Raw genomic sequence first — 19,917 nt, forward strand, 5'->3', positions numbered from 1 at the left:
TGGTTGGGGACAGAATGTGTTAATGCTTTGATGAAGCTCAAACTTTATGTGACACACACGTGTTGTTTTAGGGGCCTGATTATGGGTGCGCACTGCAGGGGAAATATTTATGATATCTTGCTTCAAATTTGGGAATGGTATCGAATATTTCAATTTTCTGACCTCAATTGTCGCCCACAATTGTGGTGTGGTTTTTTTGTGTGTGCTACAATCCTTCCTTTTTGGTAAGCTTAATTTCTTTCCTTAAATGCCAAAATGATTTTCTTATACTGTTTACTAAAACAAATTAATCCAATATCTATACATGCGAAAGAAAACGAAACCTGGGTAGAATAATGAACAAGAAAGTTGGTTAAAACCTTGACGCAGTTCATGTCTTAACCTAAAAGACAAATCCCGACATTCAGAATTTAGGCACACATGACTAAAGACATGCTGAGTATGCAAGATTGAAACTAGAGCAGTATCAGAATGAGGTCGAAGAATGAGGACGAGCACAAGGATTTAAATTAAAGTTTGACATTTTACCCATGAGCTGTATATTGTAGGAACAGATACATACAGTGATACAGAAGTTCGTGACACAATTCGTGACTATACCAGAATTGAGATCAATTGTGACAATGTCTGGATTTGGGAGTGCATAAATCCCAAGGTAGTGCATAAACAAAGATACTGGAGATACTGGCAAGGTACTGGAATCTTATCACTAGGTTACGCTGGAACATACATTGAAAGATCTATCATAACATAATTGGAACCCGAGAACAGATCTACTAGTCATCATCCCGTTTAGATCTTAGGATTGTTACCAACGATCTAGTTAGATTCTCAAAGAGAAGTATATATCTCTTGAAGTTCGTGTTCCTTTACATCTGGTTGTAAGATTTTAGAGTAGATGACCTTTTTCTGGGATTCACGCACCATCTGTAAGCTCATATCCTTTTCAAACCCTATTTTTGTGTCCCTCGATAATTGTTTTAATTCCATACTCATCCAAAAGTACTAAAAACATCACTTGCCTCTAGTGTCATTGAAACAGAGCAAATGTCTTATGACGGAACTAGACAATAAAGCATATCATTACCCCAGTATAACACCGAAACATGAACATCTTTCAATTTAACATCTCGTTCGGTTGGCCTGCATGAACCTTCCCCGCATATATACTGCATTAGCTCTCGCTGCATTAATTACGTGATGTGATGTAAGTAATCTTAATTACATTAAAGCTAATTTTGAACCTACCGAACCAAACCGTACAGCCAGACGTGCAGAGAAAAACATCCACACACATCACCCTTTTTGGTGTGAATTAAAAATGTAACAATTTTCTGCTAATTATGAACCATACATACTGCGGACGTACGCTCTTTCTCTCTACGCCGTTTCAATCCGGCGCACCAACCATGTATTTCCTCATTACGCCGGACACGGTATGATGATGGTGTGCTGAGAAGAGAGGCAATGCAGAGAGGGACCTTAAATGCATAATGATGATGCAATAAGCTGCAGCCTTTAGGAATTATCCAATTTCGATACTGCAATCGAATCCCCGTGTGTCCTTGCGAAAGTGATGATGATTTAATTACTTCCTGCACTCGCTCGTAATGCCCCAATAGCAATGGTGGTGGTGGTGGTGGTGCTGTTTTTATTCTCATTACATCGTTAGCACCAATATCCTCCACTCCGAGGTGTTGGTGGTGTGAAGAAAAATTGGACCATAAAAAAGGCAAGAAACATCGAAGCGCAATATCGAACGCACGCAGTTTTGTTGCTTCGCTACGGCAAAAAAGGTCAACTGGCTCATCTCGGAGCCAGTTTTGTTGTGCGTGTGCCGCGAGAGTGCTTCCTTTCACCTCGCCGAGTCGGGGCGGCAAATTTGAATCTGAAAAAAGAAGCGCTTGCGCTATAGCGGATTCCGACCTAAGCAAACCTGCCCAGTGCCCATTCGCGGCAGTAAATTAGACACTTATGTAAACGAAACACCACCAACCCGTTGCGCGATGCCGTGCCTACCACGGTTGCTTGAGATGGCATTTTCGATACTGCAGCCGCAAGAGGGATGACCTATCGCACCTTCGCGTTCGCGCCACTACTCCTCGCGCTGCTGGATGCGCCTCAATTGGCCCTCGCGCGCGCAGAAACCTTTTGCGATGGTTTAATTGTGCATCGTACGGTGCGCGGCTGCGGTGCTATCCACCTCGAGTTGTTCCTTTATTTGTGGAAAAGAGGCCTCTTGTTTCCTTCCTTATACGGTGTGGGGTGTTGTGTGTGTGTTTGTGCATGTGTGCCTTGGGTTTCTATTCGCTCACCTCGCACAAAAGGGATAATTATTAATTACAACTCCCGCGTCAAATGTACTTGACGCGTCGAAGCTGCTCAGTACAAAGAAATTGGCACCTTAACCCCCGCAGCACTGCAACAGCCACCCCTCCTTTCAGGTCAGGATTTTGAAGCGATTTATTAATATTTCACAGCAAGCGGCCGACGGAGGCCATAGCAATGTTTTCGTTTCGTTGTTAGCGCTGGGCATAGCGCTTCACAGTCCCCGGCTGTCCTTGTTCCTTTGTGATGCAAAATGGGTTTGTTTGATGTGTTTACCTTTTGCGCGTGTATGCTCCGCTTATGGGAATGAGAATGGGTGTTTTTTTGTACTCCTCGCTCTCTCTCTTTCTCTAATGCCACACACTTTCGTTTCACCCAGTGGCAATAGTGTTCGTTTTGTCGTATCATAAAATGCTGATTGGTGAAGCAATAGTTGCCAAAATTGAGTTATAGTTATGGCATTTATAAATTTTTACGATAGCGTGTGTGCATGCAGAGCCACCACACACAACACACTTGGGGGTTATGTGCTCCCCAGCTGTGTTTCGGTTTGCCATATATTTAACCTTTTGGAAAAGTTGTTGGCCAAATGAGAGGTACAAGTTATACAAAGAGATTTTTTTCGATCTTTAAACATCAATTGATGCATCAAAACTTGCATAAAGGCATGACAAATTCGATTTCATAAATTATTCCCCCGATAGTGCATCGCATTTAACCCAATAATCGATCGCACTACCTGCGCTGTGGTACACTGTAGATCTTACCTCGGCACCGTCCGGCCGCTGTCAGTCGTGCGTGTTTAAACTCCAATATATGTTATCAAAACTTCTTCATGGTTGTATTATTTTTCTGCTCTGAATCCTATTAAAATGACATTTCACTGTGAGCTCTTCTAACTGGCAATAACTCTAGCTCTAGCTGGCAAAAGTATAGTCATTATTGTTTGGTTCACACTGTCAAACCAACCAGAACGATTTGGACGGCACAGATATCGGGGCAATGGATGAGCAAGAGAAGGCCAAATTTCCGATTTTTGATACGATCCCACAACCCCGCACTTTACTTCTTCTTCATCAAGTTTGTTCCTTTTTTTTTTTTGGTTCTCGGCTACACCATTTTTTTGCTCTCGTCGCTTCATCCGCGCTCATTATGGAATCGATAGACCCATCGCCAGTAAAAAAGGGTTTTTGGCTTCAGCTGTTTCGAAATATGGAGCTCCTCCCGGGGACGAAAGGAAGCAAAACGAACGCTAGCCAGCAAATGCTATTATAGTAATTATTTCATAATCTGTAATTTGTGCGATCAGCTATCAGAACGCTCGGTCGCGGAAGCACCTCACTCGGGTTCCGCCCGTTCCGCGTGCCGTTTTGTGTTTGTTTGTTCGATTTTTTCTTGATCTGGAATTATGACACACCACCACCACGGTTCACTCGGCGGCAATTTCGATGCCGCTTTAGAGCAGATTGCTTTCTTTCTCTCCGTTTCTGCGGCCCTCTCAACTCCTTCCAACGATCGTTTTGTTGATGGTCGAAATGGAATGATCGCAAACGTCGGTCAGTTCGGTATACCGCCAACGATGATGGTCGCCGCGACTCACGCTAACGAAGGCAAACGAAGTGGGATTCTTGATGCGTGTGAAGGGGGAGAGGCTAGTGGCGGTGGAATGGAAAGGTGATCAAACAAATGACAACGATGGACACGCAAACGGTGCGCGAGATTCGCCCGCGGATTCGCCCTGTGGACGCACGGTCGTCTCCGTTCGCTCGCGCAGTTGTTGGCGTCCCCCTCAGCAGTGGTCGTCGTTCTGCCCCCTCCCCCCCCTCCCCCTTGGCCACACCATTTATTTATTCATCGTTGTCATCTGAAGGTTTTAATTTAGTTCGGTTATTTAGTTATTTCTCTCCTTCTCTCCTTGCGCACGGTTCGTTCGGATCGCTTTGCGCTTTCTCAATCGATCGCTTTTCGATCTTTTTCCGCTCGCTTGGTCGCTTGGTTTTAGTTTTAGTCGCCTTTTTTTTCGTTCATTCGTTCGCTTTGCTATTGTGTTTCGTTGGCGGAGCATTTCGATTTCGAGAACGGACAAGGAACGCAGAAATGTGAAGCTGTGCGACTCATCGATGCGATATGCACGATTTTCTTCCCTTTCCACCCCTTTTGGTTTATCCTTTTGCTTCTTCTTCTTTTTTTCCCCGTCTCTGCAACCGTCGGATTCGGCGCGACCTGTGTTTGGTGTTGTTTTAGTTTTGCTTGAAACGTTATTTGTAGGTTTTTATTCGACGTTTAGTGCGGCATAACTTGGCCACTTCCCCTGAGGAGAGCTGTGTTGTGTTCGGCATTTGGTGCGGCGGACCGCGCGCCGGGTGGGTGCATCTTAAGTTGCGATCGGTCCGCGTGTGCTTTTTTTTATAAAGGTTTTGTTATTTTCTCTGTAGATTTTCGTGCAACCGGACCGGGGGGGGGAGAGGGTGGGACCGAAACACGGGAGTTTATGTACCGTTTAACTGCCGCAAATCGCGAAACGCCCGCCCGCTGGTGTTGTCATCTTATGGTCCGGTTATCGTTTCCACACACACACACAACCGCGGGACAGTTCCCGCTGGCCAAACATTCCGAAAAGAGGTTCGATCGTTCGATGTGTGTGTTTGTGTATGCGGAGTGAAACGAGATGTCTTTCCCTCTCGTGGTCGATCGGTCGCAATAATCCTCCTTTCCACTCGAAACGATGGGACAAAATTGCTGGGGAAGTGGTAAAAGCCAGGAGGGGGCTGGGGGGGTACCACATTCCATGCACTTGCACGTATATCGCTTCGACGGTTCGGATTTGGGATGCAAATGCAAAAACCCCGTTTCCCGGGTGCATATGTGCGCGCTGATCGTATCGTGCGGTTCTGTGTGTCTCCTCTTTCCTGTGGCCTCTCAGACAGCCCCGGCCCGGTCCAAAAAGGTAGAAATGGCTGTAATTCTTAACCGTCCACCCTGCTGCGCGCGCGCCCTCTTGGCCCGGGCGCCCGGGCGTGAGACGTGGCCGATCGTAAAAAAAAAACGTATGCGGAACTGGCATAAACCCGTTCGCGCGGCGGGAACCGTCATTTAAGGTGTTATAAAAGACAGGGAAAAGCGATTTGTGGAAGCACATCGGCCAGGATGCAGGACACAGGCCGGCGAATGCTTAAATTTTATGGCCCAGGAGTGCAAGAAGTGGAGAAAGAGAGAGAGAGAGGAAGAGAGAAAGCAACAAAAAAGGACAGTATAAATGAAGGTAAAACATGCAACGCTGGTGTAATTGCAAATGAACGTTAGGGGGAAAGAGAGACTTTTTTGTGTTTAAAATTATTATAAAGTCTGCTGGCGATACTTTTTTATTTGCAGTAATAAAGTTTTACATTGAAAACGTGAGGTCAAAACTATGAAAAAGAATGATATAAAATACTTAACACAGTTGCCAAAGCTCGGAGAATTTGGAATATCAATACAATCAATATGATATTTGCATCCCTAAAGATGAATTTACTGCCAACCTGACAGTATAAACACAGAGTTGTGCGCGACAAGTGTCAAATTGCTTGCATGTGTAATAATGTAAACAATTCAATTTGCAAACAACTTGTGTTGAAAATCACGCAAATGAATACAAACAACACATTAAATAAACATAATTAGACAAGCCCAAGTACCATAATGGCCAGTAATTAGCTTTCCTCTAATACTGTCGCAATAGTTTGAAGTCGACTGCTCCCCGTCCAGTCCTTTCTTGCCCAGTCTTTTAGCATTAAACTGTCAAATATTGTTTGTGGCCTTTTAGCTCCTTGCTATTTCGCAGTCTCGCACGGCCACTTTCAGCAGCGTAATCATTTCTCTATGATGTTTTCGTTTTGCTGCTTTGTTTTTGTTTTACCTAGAGCCTCTTGCACACGATTCGGGTCTAATCTTTGCCACTAGTTTTTTTCTTCTCATTTTGTTTTCTTACTTCTTCAATCTTCCCAATTGGAGCCGTTGTGGCTCCCTCCGTGGTGCGTGTGCTTAAGCTTTTCATTTCGAGTGCACAGCCCGGGCTCATTGTGTTGGCCTTCCCTTTTGACGGGGCGCGTCAATCATTCAATTTTTCTAACATCGCCTGTGTCTCTCCCCCGCCTGTCGTCCGGTTGATTTGTTTTCCTTTTTGTTGTTTCGCATTTCACATGTTTCGTCGGTACCGCCGACGCATTAAAGGCGCGTTTTTTTTTTCGTTATTGTCGCCTAAAGGGGTGAAGTATGCGAACGCCTTTTGCCGAGGGTTTCAAATATTGTTACTTTGAGCGGACTTATGCTACGGCGAGTTTCGATACGGTCACAAACCTAGCAAGTAGACATACACACACACATACACACCTACACAGGCTACCGATGGTTTTGCCTAATTTGGGCAGCGAGCATAATGTAGGTTAAACGGGCAAACACAGTCTCGGAGAGGCTCTGGTGTAGTAAGAGTCGTCTCAAATCGGTTTCGGGGCCCGTCGTCGTGACCTTATCATTTACATACATCTCTTTACGGCAGTTGCGTCTCTAATTTGTGTCTCGTGTTTCGTTTTTTAACCTTCCTGCCACCCCCCTCTTGGCCCATTATTCACGTTATGTTTTCAATGTTTTTTTCCCGCTGCTTGGTTTCGTCGGTTGTGATTTGTTTCGTCTTTTTTTTGCGCTTTCTGTTAATTTTGCTTTTGCTTTGCTGTTACTGTTTAGTCATTTGATGTTTGCATGCAACCGGCATAAAAGCTTACAAATTGCTGCCAACTACACGCCGTGTCGTTTCGCCCCACCACTGCCTTACCTGTCGCCAGGGGACATGTTATCGCGATCGCGGCCGGTTGGCGTACATTTGGCTCCCCCCTCGGCTTGCCGTTGAAAGGTGCAAATGTTAAAACACATCTTTCACGGCATGACATAATGCTTTTTCGAGCTGTCGAGCGCGTATGCAAAATGATTCTGTAACCTGTTTCGATGGAAGTGTGTGTAGTCGTTTTGGTTTTGTTTTGTTTTTGTCATTTTGCAAATGATAACGATCAAAAATAATGCAACACCCACAACCCCGTTCGATAGAAAGGCCGCGCGAGCAAGATCAGAACGTGTGACGTGCTTGATGTGGCGTTAGATGAGATTTTGCCGGTGTGCCGGCGTCATCGACATTCGTGCTGACGATTCCCATGCTATTTTTGTGTGTGCAGGGGGCGTACGCCCAGCAAAGCAGAAACAGTCATAAAATTAGAGCTGTCGATTTTTAATGATATAGGGCCAAGGGGAGAGTACAAAGGAAAGAGTACAAGAAGTTGTGATGCGTGATTGCCATTGTTTTGTCGTACAATTGATAGCTTTCAATACAACGTGCAGCTCCGAAACTCGAACCGAGTGGTGGCGATGGTGGGAGTTTCTTTGTGTGGTTGTGTATGTGTGGCACCGGGCTGTGAAATGGCAGCCATGGAAGGAGAAAATTGTTTTCCCTTTTTTTTTTTGCCCGCCAAACGGAAAATGAGGCACGGAAAATGGCAAATGAGGCTTTCATCAAAGGAACATCTTAACCCTTGCAGGGAACTGTGGCAATTGAAACCCTGAACTGTAGCCTAAAAAGTCTGCAAAATACTTTACTGATACTAACATTTGTTTTACATTGACTTAAATATGAGCAAAGAGAGAGGTGAATAATGTCTTGTATGAATAACTCATGGAAATACCTTTTTACTTTTCAAGAAATCTTGAGCTAGTTTCCCAGAATTAAAAAAACGTCGGAGTACTTCCAATTTATGGTAACTACTGTAAGTTACTGGTAAGTAGTTATTGTAATTAGCTACATCAAGTCATTCAGTTCCATTTAAATCCCTCGACTAGCTGCTGGGAAATAGTATCTGTAACAAGTCACTCCTAGAAAAGCCACTAGTTGCCTCTCATTACTTTTTATTTCTAGAAATCTGATCTCTTGTGAGGATTACAATTGAGTCGTCTAAATAAAAGCTACTAACGTCAGATGTTAAGAGGAACTAAACCAGCAACTAGCCCGAGGGCTTTAGATTCAGATTCAGTACCAGAATTGAAGTACTAAAGGAATTCACTGATTCGAGGTGGAAGATTTCGTGTCTTCGACAAGAAGAGCGTGCATAGTTCAATGATTCTGCTCAAATACTATGACAATAATTAGAAATAGAAACGAGACTGAAACAGTTCGTAGGACCTCCGACTAAAATAGAAAAAAAAACACGCAAAAGTTACTGTTACTGTTGCTGACAAAAGTTAGTTACTGGGCTGATGATACTGTGGATGAGGTCTTGGATTGGGTACAGAATACAGTAATCAAGAGAGTGACCAGGCTTGTGGGAAAAAAGTTCCTCCCATTCTTTAGTTTATGTATATCGCTCTCAATTAGGAACTCACAATTTATGTTTAATTAACAAGAATCATGTAATCGTGTATCCCATTTGATGTGTGTAAAACGGTAATTTGAGTTTACAACCCCCACATCGATTCCGTTCCGAAATTTGTCCCCCACGCGCTTGTCTATGAAGTAGTTTCGTATTACCAAAGTTCGTTCCGAGCCTTCTCCCCCCCTCTCAAAACTCTAATTTTAATGATTCCAACCTTATTTCATGCACCAATTGTTGTACTCTTCCCAAAAGAACTTTCCAAACCCACAAAACAAAACACACCCAAACACTTCTGCCTCAAGGGTTATTCGTTCGGAACAACGCGAGTGGATGCGGGTGGCATAGGGTGGGGGTGGAACAAGTGAAATAAAAAGGAGCAACACACACACGCACAAACACACAACACTATACGGCGACGCACATTTCGTACCACCGCCAGGTTTGGACGAACTCGGGGCGAACGGCGGTGATGATGATGGCATCGCGTGTCAACTTCAATTAGATGGCGCATGAAAACCTTAAGTAACCGTCCCTGTTTTTCCGCCCGCCTCTTCCTCATACCGGAACACAGAGAAAAGGCCCCCAGCCTGCCCTCTAACACCCATCCGTTCGTTTGAGCGTTTCGCTTTGATGAAAGATTTAAATTCATTCAATTCATTAAAGCGCTACCTCGTCGCTACGGCCGTAGCGACGACGGTGGCGGCAAAAAAGCAGAATGATTTGTGAAGTAATGTGCGCTTTTCCCACACACACACAAACACATTGGCACACAGACCAGTGTGCTAAGGGAAACAACGTTCATTCAACAAGGAGCGAGCACTGCTTGTTGTGTTGTGCTGTGTGATGGCTCCTTTTGTGTGCTGTATGATACACATTATTTTTGACGTTTGCAACAAAATTCGGGCACAACAGGCTTTTATTTTTGATATGCAAAAATAAACCGACAGAACGCAAGAGCAGCAGCGGGTGGGCGAACGATACCGATGCCCCCTTGGTGGTTGCATAATACATGACAAGGAGCAAAAAAGGGGTTCCCCGGGACCAGCCCACACACGCACGCGTTGCAAAGCGGATCAAATGCTGCTGCTGGTGCTGCGCCCGGTTGTTTCGTGCGGTGATTGAAGAGAATAATTATTGTTAGTCCAGTGTAACACGAGCATTGTGGGCCGTTGGTTGCAAATAGGATAATGTTGCTTCCGAAAACCCACATCCATTCAGCTGATTATTAAATTGTAGTATGTACAGTGTGCTCAGCAACAAAAACGGCGTGCCACGTCCTATCATTGCCCATCGCAGGCTACCAGCAGACTCCCAATAACTTCCCCAGAGCTCCGAGAACCAATCGATTTCGGATGATTCCGGAAAAAGCGTTCATGCTTCGGTGCTGCTCTGTGTGCCAAAAAATAGTAGCCATCCGAGTTTGACGTTGGCATGGAGATGATACTGGCACGAACGCGGCCGTCGTGGTCCACATGGAGAGCTCTGACGTGTGTGGAATCGTTTCTTTATTTTCCCGCTCCAATACCAAGGCGAAATGGATCGCCCTTTCCAAGCGTGCGAAGCGTTTATGATACGATGGAGAATATTGTGGAGGCTTGGAATAGCTTTCGATCCTTCCCACCGACCCCCCCGAAAAACCGCCTACGGTCCATGGTTTGCGTCACAGTGGATGGAAAAAACGGGGAAAAGTAGTGGATGATGTGTAAAGAGCTACAAAGAGCACGTGGCGCGCGTGTGTGAGGGCACACAAATTCGGCAGCCAGCCAGCGAGCCAAGCAGTAGCGCAGCAAACTATTTCCCGCCTTTCCCGTAGGGCTTTTCCACTCGGGGGCACCGAAAGCGCGGGGCAAGCCCATTGTTTCACAAGCGCGCGGAGACGCGGAAAATGTTTGTCATAATAGTTATTAATACTTCCTTCCTCTGTTCGATCGCGTTTCCACCGACCAGCGGCAGTATTTTGCCAAAACTTGGTCTTTGTGTTTAAGATCTAAGAAGAAACTACACTTCACATAGACTCTCGCAACACACACACACATGGTCGCGTGCCAACTCGGAGGAGGAAAACTTTCATCTTTCGGGCTGGCACACATTTGCCCAGCTTTAAGTGAGTGCTCTATTCACGGCGAGTAGTTCACCACCCCGATCGATGGCTGAATTTGGCATCTGACATCATTCGTGCCTTCCGGCACGGCCTGGCGCACTACTCTTGCCATCTCGTGTCCTCCCCCCGGAGGCTCACCTAACTGCCAACCCGGGAAAGGAAAACAGTTTGCCCAACTTCCCGTGCTCGTATGGAAAGGAGATTATCCTACACACACACACACACATTGCCCAGAACACCTCAAGAGGCTGGTGCTGGGACTCAACTCCGGCCCGCTTCGGTGCGCTTGAAAGGATAATTTTAACCAAACCCAAGGTCCTCTCATCGGTTCCACTTGAACATAATTTGCTTCAATTGATCCGGGCACGGGATAGTGTGCCCCCCACGCACATTTGGTGTTGTATTAACTCCACACACACAGAACCCCAGCGTTGACAATTGACAGTGGACCCAGGTATTAGGGGCCCGGAACCGAGAGACGTCCCGAAACATAATTTCCCGGAAGGTGTGTGTATCAAAGGGGGAAAAAATCTAACTCACACACACGCACATTTCACGCATGTGTAACGATGACAATCATGATGATGATGATGATGATTTGCTGAAGGAGTGCTGGAGATAGTGAGAGCTTTGTCTGGGCTGGAATTTCAGGCACGTGAATCAGCTCGCTTTCGACAAAAGCTTTCGAGCGAATCGGCAGAGCACTGTGGGGATTTGTGTTGAATTTTTAAGCGTTAGATAACTGTGGATAATGCCAACCAAACGGGGGACCACTTCCTGGGACCTAGAATTATCATAACATTTTTCCCGGGTAGTACATTTGAAATGGATGGTATTTGCTTCCAAGCTATTGTGTGCTAGTTGAGCATCGGAGTAACATTTGCGTGATTCAAAAGGATGCATTTATTGGAGTGTTTTACGAATTCAACCAGGTCTTTTGCATAGAGAGTGAAATTTGAAGGCTGAAATTGTTTCAACACCCCATACAAAACCAAGCATTAAACTCCGCAGGACTTCAGTCCTCAGAATTTCAGTCTAGAACATATATCATGCCATGAACATATATATGAAAACGAAGAACAAAACGATTTTGAAATGCATTATTGTTTTATCTACTATTGGCAAACTCCAATATGCCTGGAACGTTGTCATTTGGGTTTCGGGGTTACATTGGACATTGGATTTCGCGATTATATTAGCGTATGGCAGGACTCGTCCTCATCCGAATACTCAGAAAACATAGTTCAAAGCTCAAATTGTGTGCTTGTTTACCCAAATTCTTACAGTTTTTTAAACTTAGTTGAAGACATGAAATGAAGTGTTCTCCGTTATGATATTATGCTCTGATAATAGTATTTTGCACATCATCTGTTTAATGAATATCTCTTCAGAAAAAGGAAGAAATTTCAGCTTTCCAACATAAACCATCACAAGTGTCATTATTTGGGTTTTTTACCATTCTAGCTATTCCACGTAGAGTTAGACTCTACATAATCTTCCTCCAACAATACCCAAAGCAACACAGCTGTAAACAAAACTTCAAAGAACAACGTAATGTGCGGGCACCATTTACGTCTACTTAATACGAGTTAATGCAATTAAACTTCGGCAAAGCTTTCATATCCCGTACGTGCAATTTCACCAAAATCCCTGGTTGCGAAGAAAATTGACGGGCGCAAAACACACGGCCCGACAATAATACACCCCCACGCCGGCCCTCTCCCAAGAATCAATCGTAAAACATGCATTACTAACTTCTCCTCTCCCGAGATAATCTTTTCCAACGTGTCTTTGTGCATCTGTGTGTGTGCGAGGCGTGAAAGATGTACGGGACATGAGGAACGGGCAATAAAATCTTTACAACTTCCGAATCATCCCGCGCGCGGTGTGCGCGGTGGTTCGCGTAATTGATGTTAACCGCTCGTAAGCCCTCTAATTAACATGCAGCCGCCCTGGGGCCCCCGTATGATACCTGGTAGTGGTCTACGGCGTTCCAAAAAGTGGGCGGACAGTGCGGCCTGATGTGTGAGTCCGAGCGGCGGCACGGGCATTACAAAAAGTAAGTTGAGAGATGAGCGGGGAAAAAGAAACGTTAATGTGTTGTGTTGGGCAGTGGCAAAAAAAAGTGGCACCGAAAGATTGCCAAATAGTAAAGCAAAAAAGGGAAACAGGAAATGTCTTCACACCGTGCATGCTTCGGAAGTACTCTAGTGCTCCTACAAAGTCCAAAATGGCAGATTCCTCTGGAAATTGCACCTTAAAGTGTCTCGGCTCGGGACGTCTGGTCGCTAAAGTAGCACAATTAAAAGGTTACAATCACTTTCATAAATTCCCTTCCAAAAGGAAACACATCACTCGGGTCGTCCCCCCCTTCAGGGTTCGGCCATCTAATCATCTGCTTGACTTCTGGCAGAAAGGTCGTCGCTTGTTGGACTTTCACTGACGGGGACAAGCGGGCCCAAACAACGAAAATAACAACAGCAACAAAAAACCTGGTCCATACCCGCGTCCCGCTTGATCCTGCAGCGCTTGAACTATTTTGATCCTAAGAAAACAGTTTCCTTTTGATTTCAGACCGCCGCCTTTTTTTTGTTTGTGGTCCTCAGCAGTGTGCCTTTTGCTAATCCACCCTACTGGACGATATTCTTCCATCGGTGAGCCAAAACTCGAGCCCAAAGGTGGTGGATTGCTCATCATCAGGTGTGTGTGTGTGTGTGTGTGTGTGTGTATGTTTGAAGATTTCCTTTTTCTAATTCTTCATTTTCATCCTTCTTTTTTTGCTGGGATGCATTTGAAATTCTTGGTGTCCTGAATTTTTACGACACCGTTCCTCCTCAAGCGGAACATTTCCGGAGGACTGCTTCTTCTGGTTCTTCGTCGTCTTGCAGCAGGGTGTCCAAGAAGAACCCGGACCGGAGCTTCGGTTTGTAGAAGAAGTCCTTATTCCCGGAAATGCCTCCAGGCTTCGACGGGCAGACTTTTTTTTGTTGCTTTTTTGCTCATCGCTGCTGCCACTGCCGGTTACCTTTGGGATGTTTTTCTTTTCAGCTTTCTCGGGATCGTCTTATGTGTTCTTTTCGAAACGGTGAGGCTCCTTTTTGCTGTTCTAACACTTGCGTATATCCTGCCTGTGTGGCTGTGTAACATTAAAAGGAAGAATGAATGCGCACAGAAGAAAAAAAGAAAGAAAAGAAAAACCAACAGTCAAAGGCAAAACGGTCTAGGAACGGTCGTCGTCGTCGGCACTAAAAGCAAAAAGGAAACACTCTGCTCGTTTGTTCTGGCTGAGCAAAAGCTGAACTTCTTTTACTTAAGCGCTGGCGTGCACACATACATACGCACTCAGACAGACGATGATGTAGGGATAGTTTAAACTGTCTTTCATCCGATCTTATGCTCTTCCTTTAAACGATTCTTGCTTCTTACATACGCTTCGCTCCGTACTCGAGTACAGTTGTTCCTCGGTTTCCCAATTTTTGTGCTGTGTAGACGGCTGATTTTTTTCTTCTCTTCTACACGCTCTTTCCATGCCTTAACAGCCATTTTTGGGCTTTCCAGTGGTTTATATGCGCCGTGCGGTTGAGTGCGTATCATCGTGCCCGACAGCCTCGGCGATGATGGAATTCGTGCGTTCCACGGCCATTAGGCGATAGTTGGCTGCGGTCGGCTCCCTATCGGCGAGTGCGCTCGCCCGCGTTCACTTTTATCGTAGGGAATGCTGCTTAGAGTGGTATTTCTTGGGACTTGTTTTAGAGAGGTCCGGGGCGTATCGAACAACTGGATATAAACAACAGAGTAAAAAAAAAAACACTGGGCTCTCTCTCCAGCCAAAGAATAAAAAAACAACTTAAATTGGAGATGTACATTTTTCCGCTGATGTGCTCTCGAACGCATAAACATCTCGTGAACACCACACCGCCGCCACTCTTGTTGTTTGTTGCTATTGGATTGTTTTTCTTTTGGTGTTTTGTTCCATTCGCGCGACCTTCCGCGTTGGTCCGAATCCGAAGAGTCCTGGGAGATGTTCCCCAGAAGTTCGAACCATCCGAGTCGTACAGGCTTCTCAACAGGCTCACAAGCAATGAACATACTACAGGGCAGTAGAAGTTGCCCTGCTCCAGCTCTCCACACACTCCACGCGGGTTCTGGTTCATCTCCAGCAGGTCTGGTGTTTTCAGTGCCGTATTGTCCAGTGCCCGAGCCAGGCTTTCCAGGTGACGCGCTGGTTGTTGAGCAGCCAATCCATTGGTTGCCGTTGGTATTTTCTGACAAGGGTAGCAACGGATCCATGTCTGCAAAAGGTCGAGACTTTGTGGACTTTCGCCCGCCAGCAATGGTCGTCCGAGAGTGTGTCCTGGAAGTCCCGAGCGACAGTATCGTGTCTCACCAACCATCTCCAAGCGGTCGACTGTAAGCTTGCACACTCGCACAAACATTTGCTTCCATGAAGCCTGTGCCCCAAGCGTTGTTTATTGTAGTGGATCAACTCCCTCGCTCTTTCTCTCTCTCTCTCTCTCTCTCTCTCTCTCTCTCTCTCTCTGTCTCTCTCTACTACTGATCGGGTGCATTAGAGTTTCCAGCTTCCCACCGTGTGGCACACGGTTTAAGGACCAAACGTTCCCTTCGGGCGTGTACGAATTCTTGGAAGTTCTTTCCTTTGCCTCGGAGATGCCTGGCGGAGGGATAAAACAAGTGCCACCGCGGGCACTTCTTGTCCCCTCCACACTTTGGATACAACGACGCCGGTGGTAGACAGACGGGGATAAAAACCACTTGTTTATCGCCTGCCACCTTTTTCCCGATGGTCGCTCGCACGACCCCCCACCCAACGATGCCTTAATCCGCTTGGGATCTGTTTTTCGACGTAACACAGCACAGCAGCGGCAGCGGTTTGCTCACCGGCAGCACCACACACACACACACACACCGGTGGGTCCGGTCGAGATTAAGTAAAGATTTAAGAAGCGTGACGATAAGCACTTTTTCCTCCATTGATCCGATTCGATTCGAGCCGTGCTCTCGTTTCGCCGGAAAACCGGAACGGTGGCAGTCTCAGCATCGACTGCGGACCAACCACCCACCAGCCGTGGAGAGAGAGAAAAACAGGTGTTGATAGAAAGGTGCAAAGGGTGTGCGCGGACTCCTTCGGTATATTGTTATTTTTCGCCGGGGATCGAATGCGATATTGCCCGCTATTGGGTGCAATCGGTTTCGGAGATTGTTTTTATCTTTCCTTTTTTTAATACACTTCAAGCCCTCCAGGAGCTCCAAAAACAGACCCCAAAAATGGTTCACATTGCGAATTGATATTGTGGCAAACGACGACGACCACTTGCCTGTGATCCCCGCGCGCGCTGCGTTCCAGAGCATTTAATGTCCCAAGAATAACCATTTCAATCGAACGGTTTATGGCGGGATTCTTTTTAACCGAATCGTTCGATCGAGAAGATTAAGTGGTTATATCGCGGGCGTTGTTACGCGTGTTTGGTCGGTTATTGTTTGTGGAAGTTGTTTGTTGTTGTTTTTTGCCCGTCGATTCTGCCCCAAATAGCTCGGTGTAATTGGAGGTTAAAGTTGAAAGAATCATTCCCAAACTGTATTTTAAACAGAATTGAAGTTGAAAGATGTAGTTTGGAAAATGACGAAGCCCACGAATAAGTTCCTAATGCCTTCGCTTCAAGCCCATAATCCCAGGGGTTGCATACTTCGTTTCCCCCACGCCGTCAACGAGAGGACCTTTACCGATTAACATAAACAACGCACACAGAACAATCCTCTCGCTCCCTTTCCAGTCACAAATGTGTATATTAATATCAAACGCTATGAATCTCAAACATCATATGGTGTCTTTCATATTCTAATGAACGTACAATGAAAGGGAACGTATCGTGGTCGTCATCCTACCCCTCTCGGTAGCAATTCTGCTCATCAAAACTGTCACCACTCTGCTATGGCACAGCACAGCAGCAAAGGCAATATGACAAGTTGTTTTCTCGCAACTCCCAGCGCCATTCGGTGCGCAACAGTCGGCCCCGGATCCCTGCCACAGGAAACTAATCCTAAGGGTTAGAGGCCCTCAAACAGCGCTCACCGCCACAGTGTGGAACTAATGAATTTAATAGTTGCAGCAACCCCACACCGCCACAGTCAGCAGCGTGATCTCGTACCTCGCATGATGATGATGACGCTGATGATGACGATGATGCTGGCAAGGCCGATAAGCGCGTCATAAAAGTAATCAAACTCATTCGGGAAAAGGCTTTCCCGCTTTGGTCCCCTCCTCTTCGACCGGCGGAGGTATCATTGGTATGGCGCCCGGGGGTCGTGGTCCCGTGGCCGCGGTATATTTATTCCTCGGTCAGCATTGAATTATGTGCTTCCTTCAATTATACGGTAGCACACACTGCTGTGCGCGTGTGTGTGTGTGTGTGTGCGAGACAACAAAACAGGGATTCGTCCGGCCGCAACAACAACAATCGGTCGCGCCGCGTAACTTGATGCGGTGGTTTATGCCTCCTCGCTGTGTGCGGTAGTGCGCACGCTACCGGGAGCTATTCCTGGAGGAGGGTTGCATACGCACCAGGACATCAAGGATTCGGCTACACAAATACACGGCGCAGTTTTGGGCGCTAGTTTGGAACTCGGGAAAGATTTCGCATCCATGATAAAAGTGTCCGTTCCACCCTACGGGCGGTCGAAATCAGACAAAACGAGAAAGAGAGCGCACGCACGATGATGCATGCAGGAAAAATGGGCAAATGCTTCCCTTTATATATGTGTCTGTGATGCCGATTGTGAATGGTGCAACGCAAGGGAGGGGTTACGTGATAATTCGATACTTCTCCGAGAACCTCCACCCGAACCACCGAACATCAACCCTCTTCCTCCCGCTTGGTGGCTGGGATCGTCGTCGTCTCGGCAAAAAAGGTTCACCGTAATCGGGACATCAAGCGAGAGAAATCCATTCCGCGCGTGTGCAATTTCCAAATGTTTCGGGAGCAGAGGGCGATATTGTGGGAGCAGCGGGTGGTCGGGCGAAGTTGATGACATAAAATAATTATTGCTTGTTTTTCTTCCATTACTCTCTTTCCATTCGAGGCACGCTTTGCAGTGTAAATCTTTATCTTAATTTGTTAAAAATTTTAATGTGGTTTTGGAAGGACATTATGGGGTAATTTTTTTTATACAATTTTATTTCAATTTATCGTTAAATCTGAGATTATTCCACAGATGTATATAAATTGTGGAGAAACACACCCAATCCCACTGAAAACCCATATGCCACAGTAGGTGTATCATTGCGTTTATGGGCGATTCCTCAAAAGAAAAAAATAACCTATCAATAGCCACGTGTACGTCCTTACCCAGCCGGCAGGCACTGGTAACACAACACACGCTTTGGCAGCAGCGCGAGTGAACCGAGAAATGATTTTTCTATTTGCTTTTTTTATTTTGTTACAGCACGCGGGGCACACGAGGACTGCAGCCAGCAGCATGGTTTTGTGAAGGGTCACACACATATGGTGGCATTTTTCCCCGTCCATCAAGGCAATCCTCACAACAACCCTCATCCCGCAACCAGGTAAGAGCCTAAGCACGGGCAAGAGTGTGAATATGATGATGGAATATGGTAGCGTCTATAAAAGAAATGATTCTCCTATCTATACACCCTACCCTCTCAGAGTCATACACAGATAAGGTTGCAATTAAGCTGTTCCTGTGCATTTCTAGCAATGGCCTATGGCTACCGTTTAAATAATAAAACTCGAAGCCTTGTTTTTTTGTTCGCCTGCCTTTGAGACTTGGCTCGGAGGAGCACGCTTAGCCCACGAAGAGTGTCGATTGGCTCACGCCAAAAGCGGACTAGGAGCTTCCAACGTAAATTCTTCTCACCCAAGCGAGTCAGATCTTCTCGCCGTAAAAAAGCACACACACCCAGAATAAGGTTAGAAGCCATCGGCCCCGTTTGCTGCTGCCGTTAAGGCTCGTAAAACGTGTCCATCATGACGTGTGTGTGTGTCGCTCTGGTGGACGTTCACTGTGAAAAGCGCCCAAAGAAACGCGCTTGGGTTTGGGTCGTAAAAACAAGCTTGTCGCGTTTTAAAGCACACGAGCTGCAGCTGTGTGTGATGGCGGAGGTAGTGACGAACACTGCTTTTCAAAACGGCACCCATCATCCTGCACCACACGTCTCACGATTATGATTACTTTTAATAACAAAAATCGACAGCCACCGTCTTGTTTTTTTTTTTTCGTTTTCTGCTCCCTGTGTCACTCTCTGGTGCGTGTCCAGTAGGGCAAACGCCAGACGCGCAAAAGCGCAAAAAAGCCATTACGCGGCGATACACGCGACGGCGACAACGATGCGGTGGGGCGGTACGTGATGAATTTTTGGGAGGTTAACGCGATAGAGCATTCAAAAAACACGTCCCAACCTCTCCCAGATCTTGTACCGGTAGCTTTTCCCATCCACACCAAAGAGTGTCTATGTGGGGGCCACAGTTTTGGAAGAAGTCGTCCCCTGCTTTCCAGCCTGGGCCAGAGAACGGCATGAGTTTTTCGGATGGAGTGCTTCTGATTTCTCGTTCATCAAGAGTTTTGATTACTTAAGATTCTGTCCATGGCTTCTGGGCGATGGGCTGCCAGCGGAACGAGAAGGATATGATTTTTGCTCTGGCATTTTGTCACTGTTTTGGGTGTGCTGGTGGTTATCCAGCAGCTCCAGCACCGCAGCAGCCTTCTGGAAAGATTGTTCGACGTGAAAAACTCCAACGATAGCAGCTGCAGCAGCGGGGTGTGGGATGAAAGCTAAAGGTTGGCCACCGACCGACTCACATTCGCTCACGGTGTGTTAGTACACTTTAGCGCGCGGTGGAATGTGCCCGATCTCGAGGTTGATTTTACGGTCGAAAGGAACGCTTACAACCATGCCCGTCCTCCTTCCTCGCAATTCTGGGTGATTCTTTAATTTAAACACAGACGCCGACGGCAAAAAATGGTTTATCACTGTGTACCGATATTTAAAAAAAAGTGGAAAAAGATATTGGGTGGAATAATTATGCCAAAAATGCATGAATTAAAACTTTAATTTCTGCT

The 19,917-nt window shown here is 46.1% G+C and overlaps 1 protein-coding gene across 3 annotated transcripts in view; it reads left to right on the plus strand.

The window, feature by feature from the left end:
• Nucleotides 1-19,917, plus strand: part of LOC120904775 — a 157,248-nt gene that overhangs the window by 89,499 nt on the left and 47,832 nt on the right. The window contains exon 3 of one of the 3 annotated variants that reach the window (XM_040315109.1): nucleotides 18,283-18,403. The exons of the other annotated variants lie outside the window; for them this stretch is intronic. The gene's annotated coding sequence lies outside the window, so the exon portion shown is untranslated. The remainder of the gene's footprint in view (nucleotides 1-18,282; nucleotides 18,404-19,917) is intronic. 3 annotated transcript variants of the gene reach the window in all.

This window comes from Anopheles arabiensis, chromosome 3 (genome assembly GCF_016920715.1).
Source record: "Anopheles arabiensis isolate DONGOLA chromosome 3, AaraD3, whole genome shotgun sequence".
Lineage (NCBI taxonomy): Eukaryota > Metazoa > Arthropoda > Insecta > Diptera > Culicidae > Anopheles > Anopheles arabiensis.